The sequence below is a fragment of the Oncorhynchus masou genome, chromosome 14, assembly GCF_036934945.1.
Source record: "Oncorhynchus masou masou isolate Uvic2021 chromosome 14, UVic_Omas_1.1, whole genome shotgun sequence".
In the NCBI taxonomy this organism is placed as follows: domain Eukaryota; kingdom Metazoa; phylum Chordata; class Actinopteri; order Salmoniformes; family Salmonidae; genus Oncorhynchus; species Oncorhynchus masou.
The window spans coordinates 31,968,338-31,993,590 of record NC_088225.1 but is presented as its reverse complement, the minus strand read 5'-3'; the positions used below and the strand labels follow the sequence as shown (position 1 = coordinate 31,993,590).

General features: G+C 44.5%; 1 pseudogene; it reads right to left on the bottom strand.

Moving 5' to 3' along the window:
* Positions 1 to 25,253, bottom strand: part of LOC135553777 (ras-related protein Rab-26-like) — a 99,994-nt pseudogene that overhangs the window by 36,951 nt on the left and 37,790 nt on the right.

Below are 25,253 nucleotides of genomic sequence, written 5' to 3'. Positions count from 1 at the left end.
AGCAAACACATTACGAGACTGATAGATCATTTTGAGGGGGATATTTTATAGTGCCAAGAGTGTTTACCAAGGGTACACGATGAGGAAGGAAACAGCTGTACAGCACAATGACCAGTCAGTACCCAGAACTCTGTCTTGACTTCTGAATATTCACCCCTCATCATTATACAAGGCAAAAAAAAACTTTATTGGCAACAACAGAAGGTGCATTACTGAGCAAATTGAAGACATAACTGCTTCTCCAACCTATGTTCAGAGATTAGCCTAGACAGTGCCTGCCAGAACTCTGTCTTGACCTTTTCTAAATATTCATGTTTCATCATTATATGCCTACAAGGAAGAAAAAAAGACTTTATTGGCAACGGTAGGTACATTATTGAGCAAATCGAAGAGAACTGCCAGACTGACCTCGGATTACAACAATGCTCACCATTCAACTTCCCTCTGCTGGGCTGGAATACAGTCCTAAACACATACTGAGGGGACAGGACAGATGCAACGTCTTCTGGAATTACTGTGAAACCTTCATTGGCACTGTTGGCACAGTCCAAGGCATATTTTAAAACATTTTATATAGATAGCACCTAGATATTTCCAGTTTTTTGGTGAGAGATATTAAGCAAATTAGAGGCCGACCGATTATGATTTTTCAACGCCAATACTGTTTATTGGAGGACCAAAAAAAGCCAATACCGATTAAAATTGGCCGATTTTTATAGATATATATTAGTTATAATGACAATTACAACAATACTGAATGAACACTTTTATTTTAACTTAAGATAATACATCAAAAAAGTCAATTCAGTCTCAAATAAATAATGAAACATGTTAAATTTGGTTTAAATAATGCAAAAACAAAGTGTTGGAGAAGAAAGTAAAAGTGCAATATATGTAAAAAAGCTAAAGTTTAAGTTCCTTGCTCAGAACATGAGAACAAATGAAAGCTGGTGGTTCCTTTTAACATGAGTCTTCAATATTCCCAGTTAAGAAGTTTTAGGTTGTAGTTATTATAGGAATTATGACGCGTCGACTATTTCTCTCTGTACCATTTGTATTTCATATACCTTTGACTATTGGATGTTCTTATAGGCACTTTAGTATTGCCAGCCTAATCTCGGGAGTAGATAGGCATGAAGTCATAAACAGCACTGTGCTTCAAGCATTGCGAAGAGCTGCTGGCAAATGCAGGAAAGTGCTGTTTGAATGAATGTTTACGAGCCTGCTGCTGCCTACCACCGCTCAGTCAGACAGCTCTATCAAATATCAAATCATATACTTAACTATAATATAATAAACACACAGAAATAAGAGCCTTAGGTCATTAAATTATCATTTCGAAAACAAAACGTTTATTCTTTCAGTGAAATACGGAATCGTTACATATTTTATCAAACGGGTGGCAATGCTAAATGTCAATATTGCTGTTACATTGCACAACCTTCAATGTCATAATAATGTAAAATTCTGGCAAATGAAGTATGATCTTTGTTAGGAAGAAATGGTCTTCACACAGTTCGCAACGAGCCAGGCGGCCCAAACTGCTGCATATACCCTGACTACGCTTGCACTGAAGGCAAGCGAAGTGACAATTTCCCTAGTTATTATTGCCTGCTAACATTAATTTCTTTTAACTAAATATGCAGGTTTAAAAATATGTAGTTGTGTATTGATTTTAAGAAAGGCATTGATTGCGCTTTTTTTTCGCGAATGCGCTTTTGTTATATCATCACCTGTTTGGCGAAGTCGGCTGTGATTCGATGATAAATTGCCGATTAATTAGGTCGACCTCTAATGCAAATGTCAAAATGGGTGTAACCTTCACCACCCAGCTGCTCTCACCAATCACTGGCTCACTAATCACTGGCTCACTAAGCAGACAAAGTGCTACACTGTCAGTGATCGTCACACCCTGGAAACACACTCAGCTGGGTCCACACGCTAGTTCATTCCTCACACAAAAACAAATTGAGCTGGTGACTAAAATCAAGTGACATCTTATGAGGAGTCTCCAGACACCCTGAGTGTGTGTGTGTGTGTGTGTGTGTGTGTGTGTGTGTGTGTGTGTGTGTGTGTGTGTGTGTGTGTGTGTGTGTGTGTGTGTGTGTGTGTGTGTGTGTGTGTGTGTGTGTGTGTGAAGTGCCATGTTTCACCCCGAGGCTGACGTAAAGGGAAATGGAACTATCCACAGGAGGAACTGTTAGTCATGGGGGATCAATTCTCTGTGACAACCCTTTTTGGGATTCTCTCTGTCCATGCATTCAATCAATCAGTCAAGGACATGCAATCATAAGAAGAGGCTATGGAACAGACATGCTAATGACGGTTGGAGCCGGATGTTCTAATCTATAGGATCTATACTGGATCCTTAACTATTATGTTGATAAGTGACACGGTAATGAGCACCGGACGTTACAGTGTTGGGTAATGACACGTCATTAAATGAAATCTGTGTCTCAGTGCTTTGATTTGCCCACAAGCATTATGATGCTACTTCTCAAACAGTTTTACGATCCACCGTCTCCTTAACATCTACTTCCACATGTCTTTTTGACAGGACTCTACCTCCATAAATCAGGGGGACTCTGTAACTGGATATACAGCACATCATTAACCTATTAAATAACACAAACAGAGCCTGGAAAGGTGAGAAATGCACAGACCAACATCTATTCAATTCTCCTGGAAGCCTCTACTACTCTGTTAGACAGACTAACACTGTTCACTCTGAAACAGCAGGCGGGCATCTGACAGGGTGGCCTGACATTTAAATAAGTGTGCAGAGAAACATGCAGTATTTTAAACTTGAAGGTAGCCCCATGGCCCCCGGGGCACTGTGAGAATGAAGGAAACCTTAGAACAAAAGGTTTCAATTCTGCTGCTGTTACCTTCAGTGGTCTCTCCTCTGCCTGAAGAGTGTGCACACATGCAGGCAGGTGCAAGCACACACAAACACAAACAGACGCAGACAAACACAGTCACACAGCCTCAGTGCAGATAGAACATCTGGAGGGTGAACAGTGCTGATTCAAATTGCACAAGAAAAAAGGTGCAGTTAATTCCGATTGAGTATTCCCAATTCAATTTGGAGACATTGATTGGTCATGTGGTTCTAAAGCAGAGTGTCTTTGATGCTGTGAGCAGAGCAGATACCTGGATCAATGCCAGGTCACAGCACAGCCACCTCTCCACGCACCCTGGGGGAAGAAACTCCAAATGAAAAGCTGGACAGAACAACATTAGGCTCAGTAGCTCTTTTTCTTTATGGTTGAACACAATCACAGATGGGTTTTACTGTAAAAACAAAACAGAATACCTACTGTTAGGTAAACTCCCCATACAGGTAGATGTTTCCAGCCTTGAAAATAAGCCCTGTGTTCATAGGAAGTAAGCTAGTTGGACAACAAAGATAATGCATAGACATTACTATAGCTGGTTGGTTGATATTCCAGCCTGTAACGGCCCTTACTGGACCAGCCTCATCAACAGAACTACTGTACACCATTACATACAGGAATAGGACCACTGACAGTGGACTGCATTTTACAGCAGCAAAGAGACAAATGGACTCTTATTCAGGACTGGATTATGATCTTGTTCCACACACAACCTTACTGACTCGATTAAAAACTGTACAATTGGTTCCATACATATCTCAGATCATGCATGAATTACTTTGGACATGCTTGTTTATATAACCCTAGATGTTCCTCCTTCAAACCTGTCTTCTGATCTAAAAACATTCCTCTGCTGATGGGTCACTGAGTGGTTCTTCCCATTAACATGTCTGAAAGTCACGTATTTGTCCTCTGGTCAGTTTAATAAGGAAAACAATCCTGATTTATAGCAGCACTGACCACAGTAACTAGCGATACGTCTCTGTGGGTCCAACCAGTGATGTAGTGAAGGGTAAACGCAGGTCAACGCTGTATATTTTGCTTGACCCCTTCTTCTAACCTTAAAGAAAAGCTCTTGACTAAAGAATGTATAACATCCATTTATACACTGGAAAGATGCTGGAGATCATGAATATGATGTTAAAAAATGGGCAAAGTGCCCTTCTAAAGGAATTTTAGCAATACCACTTGCTTAGGGATGGATCGACATTTACAGAATGGTTACCTGGAAGAAAATGGGGAGGGTCATGTTTTTCATTTTCAGTCAAGGGAAGGGTTTAGTATTATTATTTTTAATCTAGTCCAGGGGAGGGTCATGTAATTTGTAATTGATGAAATGTGAATATTTCTCAGTGTTTTAGAATAAGTTGCTTATCTGGCTATATATCAATGTGTGCCTGATGCCGCCCCTCATCTCTGATTCTCCGCTGCGCTCGCAATATTATGTGCACCTAAAGGCTATTTAGTGTGGTCTCAATCAAGTGATCCATAAGCTATAACATACCCGGGACAGACATGACTCTGATACATATAGCCCAGGAGCCCAGAAGCCCAGGAGACCAGGAGACAAAAAGTAGACTCTGCTGGGAAGTAATCACTCATTGGGTTAAGCCACGGAAGAAGTTGGGTTAAGCCACGGAAGAAGTTGGGTTAAGCCACGGAAGAAGTTGGGTTAAGCCACGGAAGAAGTTGGGTTAAGCCACGGAAGAAGTTGGGTTAAAGCCACGGAAGCCACGTTAAGAAGTTAAGCCACGGAAGAAGTTGGGTTAAGCCACGGAAGAAGTTGGGTTAAGCCACGGAAGAAGTTGGGTTAAGCCACGGAAGAAGTTGGGTTAAGCCACGGAAGAAGTTGGGTTAAGCCACGGAAGAAGTTGGGTTAAGCCACGGAAGAAGTTGGGTTAAAGCCACGGAAGAAGTTGGGTTAAGCCACTCTGGAGGGTGGAAGATAGGCCTAGTCTGGGTGGAAAGGTAGGCCTACTCTGTCTGGGGTGGAAAGGTAGGCCTAAGTCTGGTAGGCCTAGCAGTGGGGTGGAAAGGTTCTGGGGTGGATTTTGTCTGGGGTGGAAAGGTCGGCCTACTCTGTCTGGGGTGGAAAGGTAGGCCTACTCTGTCTGGGGTGGAAAGGTAGGCCTACTCTGTCTGGGGTGGAAAGTCTGGGGTGGAAGGTCCTACTCTGTCTGGGGTGGAAATGTAGGCCTACTCTGTCTGGGGTGGAAAGGTAGGCCTACTCTGTCTGGGGTGGAAAGGTAGGTACCTGTCTGGGGTGGAAAGGTAGGCTCTGTCTGGGGTGGAAAGGTAGGCCTACTCTGTCTGGGGTGGAAAGGTAGGCCTACTCTGTCTGGGGTGGAAAGGTTCCTACTCTGTCTGGGGTGGAATTGTTTAGGCAAACTCTGTCTGGGGTCGTTGGAAACAAGGTAGGCCTACTCTGTCTGGGGGCAAAGGTAGGCCTACTCTGTCTGGGGTGGAAAGGAGGCCTACTCTGTCTGGGATGGAAAGGTAGGCCTCTCTGTCTGTCCATTCTTAGTGGAAATTTAGGCCTACTCTGTCTGGGGTGGAAAAGGCCTACTATGGGGTGGAAAGGTAGGCCTACTCTGTCTGGGGTGGAAAGGTAGGCCTACTCTGTCTGGGGTGGAAAGGTAGGCCTACTCTGTCTGGGGTGGAAAGGTAGGCCTCTGTCTGGGGTGGAAAGGTAGGCTCCTGTCTGGGGTGGAAAGGTGGAAGGCCTACTCTGTCTGGGGTGGAAAGGTAGGTCCTACTCTGTCTGGGGTGGTGCTCAGGTCATGTCTCAGATTGAATTGTTTACAAACAGGGACAGTTTCGTTGCAAACAAGACATTGATTTGGCATGGAAATGTGATAAGATGAGGCAATTCTGTCCATTCTTAGTCCGTGCAAATTTGTGTACAAATATTCTGCTAATGTCAAATGACATAGACTGTTTATGAAAGCTTGGACCTTTCATGCAACTATAGAGGAGAGCTTTCCACAGTGTATTCATGGATGCGGAGGGAAGCCAGACTTCCAAATATTTCACCAATTAAAAAACAAATATTATAAAATCATTTATCTTTCCGCTCTCTGGGTTTTCAGAATTTTCCATCAATTCGCCAGTGGCTGAATCTCACCTGAGAAATCAGAGGGAAACAGCGCCCCTCTGTCTCAATATGTGTAGCCCATGTATATGATGCTGTCTGGAGAAAAAAGAGTATGACATGTTGCCGCTGTGGCATTTGAGTGATTAATGTCAGGTTGCATTTGGCCTCCCTTGACAAAACAATTATATGGAAGAAGTTTGAACCACCAAGACTCTTCCTAAAGATGGCCGCCAGACCAAACAGTGCAGTCGGGGGAGAAGGGTCTTGGTCAGGGAGGTGACGAAGAACCAGATGGTCACTCTGACAGAGATCCAGAGTTCCTCTGTGGAAATGGGAGAACCTTCCAGAAGGACACCCACCTCTGCAGCAGTCCACCAATTAGGCCTTTATGGTAGAGTGGCCAGACAGAAGCCACTCCTCAGTAAAAGGCACATGACAACCCGCTTGGAGTTTGCCAAAAGGCACCTAAAGGACTATCAGACCATGAGAAACAAGATTCTCTGGTCTGATGAAACCAAGCCTGAATGCCAAGAGTCACGTCTGGAGGAAACCTGGCACAATCCCTACATTGAAGCATGTTGGTGGCTGCATCATGCTGTGGGAATGTTTTTCAGCTGCAAGGACTGGGAGACTAGTCAGGAATGGAGGGAAAGATGAACGGAGCAAAGTACAAAGAGATCCTTGATGAAAACCTGCTCCAGAGTGCTCAGGACCTCAGACTGGGGTGAAGGTTCACCTTCCAACAGGACAACGACCATGGCACACAGCAAAGACAACACAGGAATGGCTTCAGGACAAGCCTTTGAATGTCGTTGAGTGGCCCAGCCAGAGCCCGGACATGAACCCGATCTAACATTTCTGGAGAGACCTGAAAACCGCTCTGCAGCGACGCTCCCCATCCAACCTGACAGAGCTTGAGTGGATCTGCAGAGAAGAATTGGAGAAATTTTCCAAACACAGGTGTACCAACCTTGTAGCATCATACCCAAGAAGATTTGAGGCTTTAAATCGCTGCCAAAAGGTGCTTCAACAAAGAACTGAGTAAAAGTTCTGAATACTTATGCAAATGTAATATTTAAGTTTATGTCTAAAAACCCTGTTTTTGCTTTTTATTATTACTGGTACTGTGTGTAAATTGATGAGGAAAAGGCTTATTCCATTTTAGAATAAGGTTGCAACAAAACAAAATGTGGAAAAAGTCAAGGTGTCTGAATACTTTCCGAATGCTCTGTATATGGCCACTGGCCTGAGATGATTGAAGTTCAATATGTAGCCTAGTAGGCTGATGTTAACCAGCTAGCTAACCTAGATGGTTCATTGTTGCCCATGCAAGGAAGTTAGGCTACCTAGCTAAAATGTTTGCTAGCCTATGAAAACTAAAACTTAAAGCGTACAGAGCCATAGACCAACATGAAAGAAAGGAGGATGGCATTGGCGTTTAAATAGTCTACAAGTAGGGTGAGTCCCCCCCCCCCCCCCAAAAAAAAATGTACTTGCGAACGTACTCGCACAGAAATCAATATTTGCTTTGTGGACTTCACCTGACAGACGTTTCTCTCCGGTTTTGTGATGAAACAAACGTATGTGTAGTTGAATTTATTCCGCCACTGTGACTGTTGTCTTTCTGTTGTCATGGCCTTATTGTATATCACGGTGGCGTATAAATGAGCATCACAACATAGGGTGAAATATGGATGTTTTACTGGCTTGGCTTCCTCAGTGATTTACCCATTTTACCTACCGTCTTCCTCCCCTACTCTTGTCCACGGTGGTCTGCGAACCCACAACCTTCTGTCCTGCAGCCCTGTACACTAGAAAATAATATCTAAATTCCTGTGTTGTCATATAATGGTTGCAAAACAAAGGACAGTTTCCAAAACTGCATATCTAAGGCTCTGGTCTGTCCAAGAAGTGAGGGTAAACGGTAGACATGTTCTCTGCTATCCACATTGTTTTAATTATTATTAGTTGTATACGGGAAGGTAACTTGCTTTTTATAAAGTGTTCAGGGATTTGTCAAGTGTTCAGGGAGGGTTGAGGTCAAATATATATTGCTGAATGGAGAACCATCCATTTTAATTTCAGAGAGGTCCGGTATTCTCCATGTGATCCTTATTATAAATAACATTCACTCCCTTACAGTTTAAAGTCAGTTAGTTTTGAAGGACACCGTGCATGATCAGTAGCTCTCCCACCGGCCATTCTCAGTCTCCTGTGGTTCTGATGTGTGTGCCTCTCCAATGTCATCTGGGGCGAGACTGAATAATGGCAGGGGCGCGATAGAAGGTTAGGGGGATAGAGGATCGAATGATTGGCCCACCCAATTCTCGCTCTTTCCTCAGCCTGTTTTTGGTATTCATCACCATTAGCATTAATTAACATATATTAGCTCTCGTTATGGTCGTTAGGCAGTGGAGCACCGCTGGGCATCTGCAGCCTGTCAGTGTGTCACCACAGCTGTAATCTTCAGTGACTGAATGAGGATGCCAAGGCAAGAGAGATGAGAGGAGAAGAAGACAGGAGAGGAGAGAGAGGGGACGATGAGAGAGGAGAGGAGGAGAAGACAGGAGAGGAGAGAGAGGGGACGATGAGAGAGGAGAGGAGGAGAAGACAGGAGAGGAGAGGGAGGGGAAGATGAGAGAGGAGAGGAGGAGAAGACAGGAGAGGAGAGGGAGGGGAAGATGGGAGAGGAGAGGAGGAGGAGACAGGAGAGGAGAGGGGGGGAGATGGGAGAGGAGAGGAGGAGAAGAGAGGAGAGGAGAGGGAGGGGAAGATGGGAGAGGAGAGGAGGAGAAGACAGGAGAGGAGAGAGAGGGGAAGATGGGAGAGGAGAGGAGGAGAAGACAGGAGAGGAGAGGGAGGGAAGATGGGAGAGGAGAGGAGGAGAAGACAGGAGAGGAGGAGAAGACAGGAGAGGAGAGGGGAAGATGGGAGATGAGAGGAGGAGAAGACAGGAGAGGAGAAGGAGGGGAAGATGGGAGAGGAGAGGAGGAGAAGACAGGAGAGGAGCGGGAGGGGAAGATAGGAGAGGAGAGGAGGAGGGAGAGGGAGGGGAAGATGGGAGAGGAGAGGAGGAGAAGACAGGAGAGGAGAGGGAGGGGAAGATGGGAGAGGAGAGGAGGAGAAGACAGGAGAGAGGAGGGGAAGATGGGAGAGGAGAGGAGGAGAAGACAGGAGAGGGAGGGGAAGATGGGAGAGGAGAGGAGGAGACGACAGGAGAGGCAGGGGAAGATGGGAGAGGAGAGGAGGAGAAGACAGGAGAGGAAGGGGAAGATGGGAGAGGAGAAGAGGAGAAGACAGGAGAGGCAGGGGAAGATGGGAGAGGAGAGGAGGAGAAGACAGGAGAGGGGGGGGGGAGATGGGAGAGGAGGAGAAGAGAGGAGAGAGGGGACGATGAGAGAGGAGAGGAGGAGAAGACAGGAGAGGAGAGGGAGGGGAAGATGGGAGAGGAGAGAAGACAGGAGGAGAAGACAGGGAGAGGAGAGGGAGGGGAAGATGGGAGAGGAGAGGAGGAGAAGACAGGAGAGGAGAGAGGGGGAAGATGGGAGAGGAGAGGAGGAGAAGACAGGAGAGGAGGAGAGAAGACAACCTGGGAGAGGAGAGGGGAGATGGGAGATGAGAAGTGGAAGACAGGAGAGGAGAGGGAGGGAAGACAGAGAGAGAGGAGGAGAAGACAGGAGAGGAGGGAAGATGGGAGAGGAGGAGAAGACAGGAGAGGGAGGGGAAGATGGGAGAGGAGAAGGGGAGAAGATCAGGAGAGGGAGGGGAAGATGGGAGAGGAGAGGAGGGAGGAGAAGACAGGAGAGGAGGGGGGAGATGGGAGAGGAGGAGAAGAGAGACAGGAGAGGGGAGAGGAGAGGGGGAGGAAGATGGGAGAGGGGAGAGAAGAGGAGAGGAGAGGGAGGTGACGATGGGAGAGGAGAGGAGGAGAAGACAGGAGAGGAGAGGAGAGGGAGGGGAAGATGGCAGAGGAGAGGAGGAGGAGGAAGGAGAGAGGGGGAAGATGGGAGAGGAGAGGAGGAGAAGACAGGAGAGGAGAGGGAGGGGGAGATGGGAGAGGAGAGGAGAGAAGACAGGAGAGGAGAGGGAGGGGAAGATGGGAGAGGAGAGGAGGAGAAGACAGGAGAGGAGAGGGAGGGGAGGATGGGAGAGGAGAGGAGGGAGAAGACAGGAGAGGAGAGAGGGGAAGGGGAGAGGAGAGGGAGATGGGAGAGGAGAAGAGGAGAAGACAGGAGAGGGAGGGGAAGATGGGAGGAGAGGAGGAGAAGACAGGAGAGGAGAGGAGGAGAAGACAGGAGAGGAGAGGGAGGGGAAGATGGGAGAGGAGAGGGAGGGGATGATGGGAGAGGAGAAGAGGAGAAGACAGGAGAGGGAGGGGAAGATGGGAGAGGAGAGGAGGAGAGACAGGAGAGGAGACAGGAGAGGACAGAGGGAGAAGAAGACAGGAGAGGAGAGGAGGGGAGATGGGAGAGGAGAGGGAGGGGATGATGGGAGAGGAGAGGAGGAGAAGACAGGAGATGAGGGGGGGGGATGGGAGAGGGAGGGGATCTGAAAATAGGATATGGAAAGGGAGGAGAGGAAGAGTGAAGAGAAAAGAAAAAGAGGAGAGGTGAGTAGAGAAGAAGGGTGAGGAGAGATGGAATGGCTTCTCTCACCCTCATTTCCAGTGGTAGTGACAGTAATTGAGGGTGAGACACAGCTGCCTCTCCAGGAGAACCTGGCTTTATAGTCCTCATCTCTGGGCAGATGGCCAAACCATATTTCTCTCCTTGAAGTGAGTGGCAATAATAAGAACAACTCTCTTTATCCCTCTGTCCCCTCTTCTCTAAATCCCTTCTTCTAAACGACTCTCATCTCCCTCAGTTTTATAGGAAGACAACTTTGTGGAAACAACACCAGGTTGTTTGGCACATCATTCTGGACACAGACATGTGATCCTGTGTTGCTCAGTTGGTAAGACTGTGGCACTAGCAACACCAGGGTTGTGGGTTTGATTCCTGGTGGGATCACATATGTATACTAACATGTACGCAGTCTGTGGGTAAGTTTGTATAAAAGCTTCTGCTAAATAACCTCTCCCTTTTTATATAGTGGGAAAAGAAATGCTTTAGATGAATAATATATGCAGGATGTAAACAACTTGCAGATGTTATTGATAACATACCCATAGCACTGAAAGCATTGAAAGCATTGAAAGCAGTTCCACATCGATGGAACAGTAGTGGAGAGGGTAGTAAGTTTTAAGTTCCTCGGCATACACATCACAGACAAACTAAATTGGTCCACTCACACAGACAGCATCGTGAAGAAGGCGCAGAAGCGCCTCTTCAACCTCAGGAGGCTGAAGAAATTCAGCTTGTCACCAAAAACACTCACAAACTACAGATGCACAATCGAGAGCATCCTGTCGGGCTGTATCCCCGCCTGGTACGGCAACTGCTCCACCCACAACCGTAAGGCTCTCCAGAGGGTAGTGAGGTCTGCACAACGTATCACCGGGGGCAAACTACCTGCCCTCCAGGACACCTACACCACCCGATGTTACAGGAAGGCCATAAAGATCATCAAGGACAACACCCACCCGAGCCACTGCCTGTTCACCCCGTTATCATCCAGAAGGCGAGGTCAGTACAGGTGCAAAAACAGCTTCTATCTCAAGGCCATCAGACTGTTAAACAGCAACCACTAACATTGAGTGGCTGCTGCCAACACACTGACTCAACTCTAGCCACTTCAATAATGGGAATTGATGGGAAAGGATGTAAAATATATCACTAGCCACTTTAAACAATGCTACCTAATATCATGTTTACATACCCTACATTATTCATCTCATATGTATACGTATATACTGTACTCTATCATCTACTGCATCCTTATGTAATACATGTATCACTAGCCACTTTAACTATGCCACTTTGTTTACATACTCATCTCATATGTATATACTGTACTCGATACCATCTACTGTATCTTGCCTATGCTGCTCTGCACCATCACTCATTCATCTCTTTATGTACATATTCTTTATCCCCTTACACTGTGTATAAGATATTAGTTTTGGAATTGTTAGTTAGATTACTTGTTGGTTATTACTGCATTGTCGGAACTGGAAGCACAAGCATTTCGCTACATTCGCATTAACATCTGCTAACCATGTGTATGTGACAAATAAAAATTTGATTTGATTTGATTTGAAGTCTTGCTCTAACAAATGAGGCAATCCTCCCCTTCAACGTCAACACAGCAAAACAACGGTTACAGTAGGGGACAGTTAAATCACTGTCATACATAGATGTCACACTCTTAGAAACAGAGGTGCTATCTACAACCTAAAACAGTTAGTCAGCTGTCCCCATAGAAGAACCCTTTGAAAAACTCTTTTGGTTCCAGGAAGAACCCTTTTGGTTCAAGGTAGAAAACTTTTGGGTTCCATGTTAAACCCTTTCCACTGACGGTTCTACATGGAAGCTCTACATGGAACCAAAAAGGGTTATCCTAAAGGGACAGTCGAAGAACCCTTTTGGGTTCCATGTTAAACCCTTTCCACTGACGGTTCTACATGGAAGCTCTACATGGAACCAAAAAGGGTTCTCCTATGGGGACAGCTGAAGAACCCTTTTGGGTTCCATGTTAAACCCTTTCCACTGACGGTTCTACATGGAAGCTCTACATGGAACCAAAAAGGGTTCTCCTATGGGGACAGCTGAAGAACCCTTTTGGGTTCCATGTTAAACCCTTTCCACTGACGGTTCTACATGGAAGCTCTACATGGAACCAAAAAGGGTTCTCCTATGGGGACAGCCGAAGAACCCTTTTGGGTTCCATGTTAAACCCTTTCCACTGACGGTTCTACATGGAAGCTCTACATGGAACCAAAAAGGGTTCTCCTATGGGGACAGCCGAAGAACCCTTTTGGGTTCCATGTTAAACCCTTTCCACTGACGGTTCTACATGGAAGCTCTACATGGAACCAAAAAGGGTTCTCCTATGGGGACAGCCGAAGAACCCTTTTGGGTTCCATGTTAAACCCTTTCCACTGACGGTTCTACATGGAAGCTCTACATGGAACCAAAAAGGGTTCTCCTATGGGGACAGCCGAAGAACCCTTTTGGAACCCTTTTTTCTAAGAGTGTAGTTCTAAAGAAGTGAGTAATGGGCTTGTAATGTCTGTCAGAAAATGGGTGAAGCATGAGCCTGCTTTAATCACACCATATGTGGATCTCTCTCTCCTCTCTTATACCCTCTACCCTCTCTCATCCCTCCCCTTCATCCTCTCACTCTCTTGCTTCCCAACTCTCTGCACTTCTCTTACTTTCATCTCTATTCTACTCCATTCCTTTATCCACTTTCAGGGCTCAGCCTATGGTTCTGCCCTGGCTCTGACACAAGTTCACACATTGTAGAAATGATAGAACATTTCTTCCCAAGTTCCATTCTAAACACCCTTTCACAATGCTTGGAGAAAATGTTGGTATGGAGTCATAAAAATAAGGAATTTTGGCATTATGGCATTGACATTATGAACCAAATTGCCTTCCTATGTAAGTTAGCAAGAAAGCCCTTTGAAGAAGAGTCCTTTAATGAAGCTATAGCAAGTGATGGCACAAACAGAGGCATGGGACACTACAGAAATACAAGCAGCACACAAGCCTATAAAACCCATCTTACAGTAGTCCTTTTGACCAGTAAGATCCCATTGGTATGAACTCTACAATCCTTCATATCTAATTCACACTGGGGTTGCAAATTGACTCTTTCCCAAAATGTCCAGGCTTCCCAGGAGTCCTGGTTGAAACATTCCTGGAATCAGGCGAGGATAATCCTCCTACCTGCAATTCTGGAAAACCTGGGAATTGTGGGAAAAATACCGACATTTTAGAACCCTACTTCATAACACCAGAAAAACGGGACTTGGATTGCAATGCAATAAATCACATAACTCATAGATAATGAATGTCTTCTTTGTGAGTGGTTGGGTAATTCTTATCTATGCCATTCTTCATCCTGTTATCTGGGACCAGTGTTCCTGCTGTTGCTGCCTGGAGGAAGCCAAACCATTCTTCATCCAGAGCTAACAGACATATCTTGGCTACAGCCATCCCATCCTGCTCATTGTGTTCAGTTTCATCTCAGTTGAATACATTAGTTGAAAACAGGCCTGAAATCCGACCTTGAGGGACTTACATGTAAATAGAGTTTTCAAGCAAATCTTCCGTTGGCATGAATACATGATTAACATGTAATTCTTTAGAGTCAAAGATGTTGGAGGGGAGAGGGGAGAGGGGTGCTGAGGCTGAGCTGACATATGGAACTGTTTTAGGATGGTTATAATATGGACGATTTCACTATTTGATTTTTCAATTTTAGGACCCCTTTACGTATATATATGATGATAAATATTAAGCATTTATTTGATAAAATATAGATTTTGGCCTTTACTACGCATTGAATAATGCATTTATGAACGGCAAAAAGGATTTGAAGTGTATGTCATATATCTACGAGATATAACAAATCTCAGGAAATATTTCATTTTATAGATTTTTTTTTACACATATTTAACCCCCTTTTTTGGGGTAGGCACAAAAATACCTTCATACTTCCATTGTTTAAAAAAAACCTGGTACCGGTTACCTTCAGACGAGTCCCGTGACACTTGTGGGGTCCCATTAGTTTGTAGCCCACATGGTTGAGGGCCAAACAGAAGTTGGCACATGGACTTCAGACGATATCAACTTCAGATGAGAGTCCTGACACTTATGGGGGTCATAGAGCAAATCGGACAACACATCATGTTCATGAGTCTCATCTTTCCATAGAGGGGTCCTAGTTTGTAGGTTAAACCGTTCGGACGCTACAGACATGTACGTGAGAAGACTGATTTTTGGGATGTCTCATGGTCTGACAAACACCACTCTAGCTCTGCCACCATTCACCTCAGATTGAGACACATCCAATGCAAAAAAACTGATATCTCCAGCTTAAAACTGACATTTTGATGGGGATTGTTTTGTTATGCAATTGATGTAACAGTGCGTCAATCAACTCTAAGCGGTTAAGTGTGCACATCTCAAGTTAGGCTTTGTACTGTAATGTAGTGTACGCAGCATACCTGGGTTCAAATACTATTTCAAATCTTTCAAATACTTTGAGCGTTTGCCTTTGCCTGTCTGGAGTACCAGGTGGGCGGGGTTTACATGGGACATGTCTTTTGGTTCCATTGCAACAGACAAGCTCAATCAAACACATCTTATTAATACTATTATTTCAAATAGTATTTGAACCCAGGTCTGGTAGGCAGCAGGTCCAGTTCATGAACATGAGGTGTAAGGGAAACAATGAATACAAATCAATGTACCAATGATTGCCACAAGTGTTGATGCTTTGGTGTAAAACTTTACCATATCTTTTCAGAAAATTGCAAAGGCTTCCTAAAAACCTTTGACGTTAGAAAAAAACATCAAACTTGAAGGTATGTGGTGACTAGACAGAACAACACCTGACGTTTCCATCTCGTAGAATCACTAATCACAGGTCTGAGGCAACACCACAGAGTGACAGAAACACGCCCTGTGAGCCACATCCATTCAGTGGCCATCAGCACACTGTTAGAGGCTCCCCTGAGAGCTCTGGTGATGAGGAGAGCGAGAGATAGGCAGGCTGGGAGACGGACGGACAGAAAGACAGACAGACGAATGGTCCTTGAGGTAGCCTATAGGGAGACAGAGTCACACAGACAGCCGGGACTAACAGCACCCCCAAGGGCTAAATCTACACTGTCAATCACACACAATCTCTCCCCCTCTCCCTCCCTCCCTATTGCTGACAGGTGCAGCAGCAGCAGATAAAGAAATGACAGGATCTTACATCCCTCCCACGCGCAATATAATGATATATCATTACACTGTTATGGCTTTGTTACAAAATGACACTTGAGAGACATATTTTCTCCATTATCAAACAGACCTCCAAGTCACTTAGAAAGCTTCTAACACAATAATTAGCCAAATAGGTTCCATGAAAGTACTCTTATGTCAGCTTATTACAGGCTATTTTCAGGGCTTATTAGAACCAAAAAAAGAGGGGGGAAGAGAAAAGAAGATGAATGGAGAGTCCTACCTTGATGTTGTCAAAAGATGTTCTGTTGGTCACGTCATACAGCAGCAGGAGAGCTGAGAGAGAGACGGGAGCGAGGAACATAGAGAGAGAAGAAGTGGGAGAGAACATAAGTAAATGTTAGTGAAGTAGCAGGCCTGGCAGAACCCACTGACACAGAAGAGTTCATTTGAAACTAATTATTGGCTAACGTTCCAATTTGTCCTTTAGGCTTAGCCTCTTGGACCTGTGGCTTCCCAAGTAGTTCACGGTTGACTGAGTTCCTTTATTCATTATTATTGAGGAGGGCACATAGAGTAAATTCTCCTTCTTGCTCTCTGCGGGCCTGATTAAGACAGGCCTGCCCTACACAGCCAGTGAACCTGCCCAGGCTCAGAGAGGACAAGGCCTAGAATTGTGTAAACATTCCTTTTCAGATATATCCTTTATGACAAGCAATTCTTACATAATACATATTTCAAAAGACCTATCAAACATATCACATGATCCTGTTTATATGATAGATGATCCACAGACAGTGTGATAGATCGCTACCCATTAAACTGATCCAGACAGTGTGATCATTAGTTACCAGACAGTGTTATATTAAACTGATTCAGACAACACCTGGAGGGAGGTGGAGAGTTGAGAAGAGAGAGATGGAGAGAGATGGAGGTAGAGTGGAGAAGAGAGAGATGGAGAGAGATGGGGTAGAGTGGAGAAGAGAGAGATGGAGAGAGATGGAGGTAGAGTTGAGAAGAGAGAGATGGAGGTAGAGTTGAGAAGAGAGAGATGGAGGTAGAGATGAGAAGAGAGAGATGGAGGTAGAGATGAGAAGAGAGAGATGGAGGTAGAGAAGAGAGAGATGGAGGTAGAGATGAGAATCAGAAGGATCAGGTTACAGTGGGTCCGCTCTACAGCGCCCTCTCTCCCGCAGAGGGGAACCTGGCCGTTTTATGACAGTCATTGCAGTACAGAGAGTGGATTTCCTCTCTAGAACAAAGACATTCTTCCCGACAAAACTCCATCCTCCAAAAGTGGGGAATTAAACAATATTTCTGTAAATCCAAGCGGTTGGAGTGGTAGTGGGTACTCAAAAAATAATTTTGTCAGATCAGTTGTGTTCGGGTATCTCATGAAGGACAGTATAACAACATAACTGTATCTCTGAATGTGTACATTTCCCAGTTGTCAGGGTCACATCCAAATGTGGGGGAACGTATATGATTAAATATGAAACTATTTGTGAGAAGATGTAATGTGAAGTCAGCCTTCTAAATGAGAGAATAGTTTTTCATATGAAGTCTTAACCAAGTCAGTTGGCCACGCCCAAGTGAGCACAGACATTACATCGGAGTCATGGAGTGCCCCCTTTTCCCAGAAGTGTATAAAACCCACTTCCGACAAAATGTACATTATACCAACGAGACCAACAGTGTGAATTGAAAGGGACGTAATGTCTAGAACTCTGAAACTTTCAACAGAGAACCAGAACATCTCTATAAAACTAAAGACTACACAGGAACATTCAGTCTGCAGCTGTTTAAGTACTTTAGTCTGGTAAACATGACCAAGAACTACCGGGTGGTACTCTGAAAGATCCATTCTGGAAAACATTAAATATTTAGAGTAATTTAATTTGAAGTTGTCGAGGTGGGACGCTAGAAGTTTTAAGAGTTAATTCGGGAAAACGGTAACTTGTTAAATAAACTTTTTCCGTGGTGCCCCAAGATTGTGAATGAGTTAATTGTTGCGGGATTAATTTAATGATCATAATAATTAAACATTGTTAATAGATTTGATAAAACAAACCGACATCACATTAATGATAGTCAAGACAAGACAATAGAGATACTGAGAGATGGAGGTAGGCGCGCGCACAAACACACACTCTCTCGTCACAGAATACATCCATAACTATGTCCCTAAAATAATACACCCCTCCCACTCTTCATCCCACTCCTCCCTCTCTAAATTGTAAATCACCAAACTCCACCACACTCTACACTGGTCACCATGCGGAACACACCAGCCTAGCCTATACCCAGTCTAGCCACAGCTCTCCTTCCTACAGGAACATCCACAGATAACAGCACATTTAATTTATTATGCTCCTCTGTGGCTGAGTGTCCGAGAAGACGGTCTTTTTCCCAAATTTCTCCCCCTCCTCTCCGAAAAATGAACATGCAAACATTACACAAAAGTTCCAAAAAATGAACAGCAAACATTACACAAAGGTTCCAAATGTAAATATTATTTCTATATACAGTGTTGTAACAATGTGCAAATAGTTCAACTAAAAAAGTGAAAATCAATAAATATGGGTTGTATTTACAATGGTGTTTGTTCTTCACTGGTTGCTCTTTTCTTGTGACAACAGCTCACAAATCTTGCTGCTGTGATATTTCACCCAAAACATATGGGAGAATATTAAATTACTCTCTCTGAGCAATGACTGTAGATTTCCGTAGGATGGTAAACAATTAGGGAAAGATGATGAAAGATTAGAGTACTGAGAAAACAGAGGAGGGGAGTGCTTGTTCTCCCTCTAGCTAGATCTCAGATCTGTTTGTCCTGTCTTGCCATTTCCTGAGGTCATTGTTTGGGAGGAGCTGGCAAGACAACACAAACAGAACTGGGACCAGGCTATTCACCATCTAAAAAACCAGGATGATTAATTTAGCCACTTCCACATAAATCCCTGTCTAAGTAGAGCGAGTGTAGGCTAGGCTATAGTAGTGCCTCTCTACTGGGCTATTTGTTTCTAGTTGATGTCCTGTCTCTCTTATCTGTCTGATTGCCAGACATGGTTCTCTTCAAAGGGAGAGAATGGAGAACGGAGGGAGAGGAGGAGAGAGATAATATACATAGAGAGAGGAGGAGATTATATATATATTTTTTTTTTCTAGCTACAAGAAAATAGAATGTCACTGCGACAACCATTGAGATATACTATGAAAAAGTGAAGTGGTACAGTAGAACTCTTTGCTGTTGCTGAGAATTTCAGTGAGGTCTGCCGAGCTGTGGGAGGCAGTGACTGGCTGCCAGGGGTTTGACTGTCTTTGCTTCACTAAAGCTATAAAAATCACTGAAGCAGTCCCTCGACTAATGTCTGCGCCTCATTGACTTCAAAAGCAACTGGATGTGGCGCAAATGGCACCATCTTCCCTATGTAGTGCACTACTTTTGACCATAGCCCTACGGAACCTGGTCAAAAGTAGTGCACTACATAGGGAATAGGGTGCTACATGGGTTGCAGTCACTGACTTCCTATCTCGCAGGGTATCTGAGGAGTTGTTTGGGTTACAGAAACGTCCCAGGGAACCATATCAAAAGCAAAAGCTTTGGGGTTATAACCACATTCAGTTGATGTGGAGGAAGTGATTATGTGGCAGGGTGTAGAGGCTAAAACATACACCCATCATACCTGATCAAATGGCTGAGTGGAGAGCTGGAGCACACATTTTAGTCACTTACTGTAGCAGGAGCTCTTATCCAGAGCAACTTACAGTATTGAGTGCATACGTTTTTGTATTTGTCCCCCGTGGGTATCCAGAGGAGAGGTGTTTCTCTTCTTAAAACCATTCCAATACCACCTGGAGTGGTATTGGCCGGTAGCTAGCTAGCTACAACAAAATAGAATGTCACTGCGACAACCGTTGATAGACGTAGCTGGTAAATCCGCTCTGGCTAGCTACTCCGATTTCAGACCACTGGTAAGATAGTCTAGCTAGCTACATTTTCAGATATGACATGTTTCTAGTTTTGACATAGTCTTTTCATTCCAAGTTAAAGTGTACTGTTAGCTAGCTAGCTAAAGTTAGCTGGCTGGCTCGCGAGCTAATGATTTTTTTCTCATTTAACTAGGCAAGTCAGTTAATAACAAATTCTTATTTTCAATGATGGCCTAGGAACAGTGGGTTGACTGCCTTGTTCAGGGTCAGAATGACAGATTTTTACATTGTCGGCTCGGGGATTCAATCTTGAAACCTTTTGGTTATTAATCCAACACTCTAACCACTAGGCTACTTGCCGCCGCAGTGTTACATGTATGATCTTACTATTCGTATCTCAGAGCCATTTGCTTTGCTTGTAAAAGCCTAATGTTAGCTAGCTAACGTTGAACCTAGTAGTAACGTCATGAGTTGTGATTATGATTCATTGTTTAGCTAGCTAGCTACATGTCTTAACAATAGACTCCACTATGCAAGTGTCCATTTTAATAGAATGTCACTGTGACAATTGCTAGCCAGTTAGCTTTGGTGCTTTGACTGCTGTTGTTAGGACTGAAAGCTCAGATCAACCCTTAAAGAGATGGGTGGAGCTAAAGCTTAACAGGGTGTGAATGATGTTGAATGGGTGTAGACAAAGAAGAGCTCTCCAGTAGGTACCAAAACATTCAAAAGTGTGGTTACAAGTTAATCATCATTCATTGCAGAACTACTTTCCAATTGTTCCTAATACGCAGTGAATAATATAAAATTTTGTAGCTCTGTGTCGCGGCTTTTATCCAATGTAAAAAACTATTTCAAATGTTGCTAAATAAGACGGAATCAAGGCGAACACATGCTTTTAAGGAGACTGTAAACGGTAGAAACATGCACCATGTGAACATGCTATATATCCACCCATCCATCTATCCATCCACCCATTATTCATCCATCCATCCACCCACCCACCGACCCATCTATCCATCCATCTATCCACCGACCCACTTGTCCATCCACCCACCGACCCACTTGTCCACCCACCCACTTGTCCACCCACCCACCCACCAACCCACCGGCTCATCTATCCACCCACCCACTAAACCACCCACCCACCCACTAACCCACCCATCCACCCATTCATTAACCCATCCATCCACCCATCTATCCATCCATACACCCACCCATCTATCCATCCACCCCCCCATTCACTCATCTATCCATCCACCCATCTATCTATCCATCCACCCACTGACCCACTTATCCATCCACCCACCCACCTATCCATGCACCCACCTATCCATCCATACATCCACCCACCCATCTATCTATCTATCCACCCATCTATCCATCCATTCACACACACACACCCACCCATCTATCCATCCACCCACCGACCCACTTATCCATCCACCCACCGACCCATCTATCCATCCATCCACCCACCCACCCACCGGCCCACCCACCCACCGACCCACCTATCCATCCACCCACCCATCTACCCACCCATCCAGAATAAAAAAAAAATTTTTTTAGACAGTCATGCATTCAAGACAAATGGTAATAATCAAATTGCATTCTCACAGACATGTAAACAGTAAACCATACATTTTATTCATTTTATTTACATATCATCCTAATCTGCATTTAAATGTTATGAAACTCAACACTTTAAGTAACATATAATGCAGCTCGTTTCTTAATGAGGGAGAGAATCCCTGTGGTTTCTGTCACCACAACAGATGTAGCGGTATTGAGACAGAATCACACAAGTGTGTTTGTCTGGGTGTGAGAGAGTAAAAAGAGGAAGTGTGTGTGTGTCTGTCTCACCATTGGCGTCACGGTAGTAGGCGTGTGTGACGCTGCGGAAACGCTCCTGTCCAGCTGTGTCCCAGATCTGGAGAAAGAAGAAGGAGAATTATTAAAGGTAAATGTATAATTTCCTATTGGGGTGCATTCTAAGTTCTCAGTGATGTTGCAGTGATGTCAATGGGAAGTTAGGATTCACCTCTATAGGAATTAATCATTTCACTACCACTGTTTCATTGCTTTACATAAAACTCCTTTGAGGTAAGACATAGATTTAAAGTCTCACAAACAAAAATTGAAATGGCATTCACTGTAGATCTTACTTAACTTAAAGTAGGGGGTTGGGGCTAGGGGGTAGAGGACCAATTTAGAATTGATGTTAGGAAAGTTTTGAACTTGGATTCAAACTGGGGGGAAAGCTTGATAATGAATATGGAGTCTTAGTGACTTCCCAGCATGCTGTGCAGGTAGGTGAAGCGGGCATAAGGCATCAGGTCATACTCATGAATATAAACTAGTGGTTGCCTCCGCCCTGTCACCCCATTAGTCCAACCTCTGTGGAATTTCTGCTAATTTTGCCTCTCAATCTCCTCCAGCATTTGCTACTGTCCTCCATTACCTCACCACTGGTACTGCCCCCCCCCCCCCATCACAACAGGTCTCCAGTCCAGGGGTTTGCTTACTAGGTGTTTGCATCCCTCGACCCTCATGTTGGTTTATAATGAAATACATTTTAAAAGTGATTTTTTGTGTGCAGTGGAATTTCAATAGATGGTGGCTGGCTCTGTGTATATGAGTTTTCAGTTGAGTAGTGTTTTTCTTTCCTTCTCTCCCTCTTACTTTCTGTTTCCATCCCACCCCCATCATACAGGTACTAAAGGCTGCTACTCACCCCCCCATACTCATGAATATAAACTAGTGGTATAAACATTAATATAAACTAAATCGTTGACTGTGTGCAGACTCAGTGAACATAGCCTTGCTATTGAGAAAGGCCGCCAAAGGCAGACCTGGCTCTCAAGAGAAGACAGGCTATGTGCACACTGCCCACAAAACAAAAAACAAATCCAATGTACTGGCTTTGGCAAGGTAAACATATGTTTCCCATGCCAATAATGCTTCTTAAATTGAGAAAGAGAGAGGAGGATGAGAGAGAGACAGAGAGAGACAGAGGGAAAGGGAGAGAGATGGAAAGAGATGGAGGGAGAGAGAGAGGGAAAGAGAGGGAAAGAGAAAGACACACAGACAGAGAAACAGAGAGCCTCTGCAGTGAGTGACTGGGGTCAGGAGAACATTGGGCTTAGTGTAGAAGATTCATGGAGATATAACTACTGAATCATAATTGTTTTTATTAGTTATTTAGACAAAAAAATTAGGTTATTGATTGTGCAATTAATCTGTGGTGATAACCCTGATACATCACTGTAGGAGAGATGGGACACACACACACACACACCACACCTGATGGGGTAACAGGGGCTGTATCGTTTGGGCATCACACTGGTGAGGATTGAGAAATAAGGACAGATTATAGAATCCATTATAAGGCTCTTACCTGAAGCTTCACCTTCAGTCTGTCAATGTTCATCACTTTATTCTGGAGAAGGAAAGCAGGAACACATGAATGTCATTAATGAGACATACAGTGCATTCGGAAAGTATTCAGACCCCTTGAATTTTTCCACATTTTGTTACGTTATAGCCATGTTCTAAAATATATTAAATTGTTCTTTCCCTTCAATCTACACACAATACTGTACCCCATAATGACAAAGCAAAAACTGGATTTTTTTTTATTCAGACCCTTTACTCAGTACTTTGTTGAAGCACTGTGGGCAGCGATGACAGTTTAGTCTTCTTGGGTATGACGATACAAGCTATACGATATATGCACACCTGTATTTGGGCAGTTTCTCCCATTCTCAAGCTCTGTCAGGTTGGATGGGGAGCATCAGTCCCTGCCACTGAAAAACATCCCCACAGCATGATGCTGCCACCCCTATGCTTCATTGTAGGGATGGTGATAGGTTTCCTCCAGATGTAACGCTTGGCATTCAGGCCAAAGAGTTCAATCTTGGTTTCATCAGAACAGAGAATCTTGTTTCTCATGGTCTGAGAGTCCTTTAACTCCAAGCAGTCTGTGGTGCCTTTTACTGAGGAGTGGCTTCCATCTAGCCACTCTACCATAAAGGCCTGATTGGTGGAGCGCTGCAGAGATGGTTGTCTTTCCAGAAGGTTCTCCCATCTCCACAGAAGAACTCTGGAGCTCTGTCAGACCATCGGGTTCTTGGTCACCTCCCTGACCAAGGCCCTTCTCCACCGATTGCTCAGTTTGGCCACAAGGCTTGGTATTTGCTCTGAAATGCACTGTCAACTGTGGGACCTTATATAGACTGGTGTGTGCCTTTCCAAATCATGTCCAATCAATAGAATTTACCACAGATGGACTCGAATCAAGTTGTAGAAATATCTCAAGCATGATCAATGGAAACAGGATGAACCTGAGCTCAATTTCAAGTCTCATAGCAAAGAGTTTGAATACTTATGTATTTTCAAACATTTGCTAAAATTTCTAAAAACCTATTTTAACTGTCATTATTGAGTATTGTGTGTAGATTAAAGAGGAAAATGTTTTATTTAATACATTTTACAATAAGGCGGTAACGTAACAAAATGTGGAAAAAGTCAGGGGGTCTGAATACTTTCCAAATGCACTGTACTTAAATAGCTTAGGTAACCAAATCAAATGTAGATGACATTCTCTTTCTCCATGTGTTCATGCAGCTAGTGTGTGAGAAACTTCTCCCCATACTTGACTAATCAGGAAGAGAGATGGAGAAATCCTTCCCTTCGCTTCACTCCTTCCTGATGGCATAATAGCCTCCACCTGTCCACCTCTCCTTTCTCTCTTCTTCTTCCCTCCATCAATAATGCAGTGTTCCAGGTCCCTTTGTTAATAACGTTGGCCTGTTCCTCCAGAGGATCTCCTCGTCGCCCCGCTCTCCCCTTGTTCTCCTCCTTCTCCTCTCCCCTTGTTCTCCTCCTTCTCCTCTCCCCTTGTTCTCCTCCTTCTCCTCTCCCATTGTTCTCCTTCTCCTCTCCCCTTGTTCTCCTCCTTCTCCTCTCCCCTTGTTCTACTCCTTCTCCTCACCTCTTGTTCTCCTCCTTCTTCTCTCCCATTGTTCTCCTCCTTCTGTCCTCTCACCTAACCCTGTTTTTCTCCCTCTCCTCCTTCTCTCACCTAACCCGGTTCCTCACCCTCTCCTCCTCCTCCTGCTCCTCTCACCTAACCCTGTTTCTCTCCCTGTCCTCCTTCTCTCACCTAACCCAGGTTCCTCACCCTCTCCTCCTCCTCCTCCTCCTTCTCCTGCTCCTCTCACCTAACCCTATTATTCTCCCTCCCTCCTCCTCCTCTCCTCTCACCTATCCCTATACCTCTCTCTCATCTTCTCAGTCCTTATTCTATAACCCAGGTCTCTAGTGATGAGCTCCACTACATTCCACTCCTCCCTCCAGAAACAGCCTGCATACAGTCAGCATGGCTCTTCCCCAAGATCAACACCTCCATGCCACTTAGTGAAGGGAGCAATGTACATGTAACTGCAAAACGAAAGGAACACCAACACCAAGTGTCAATAGGGCTTTGGG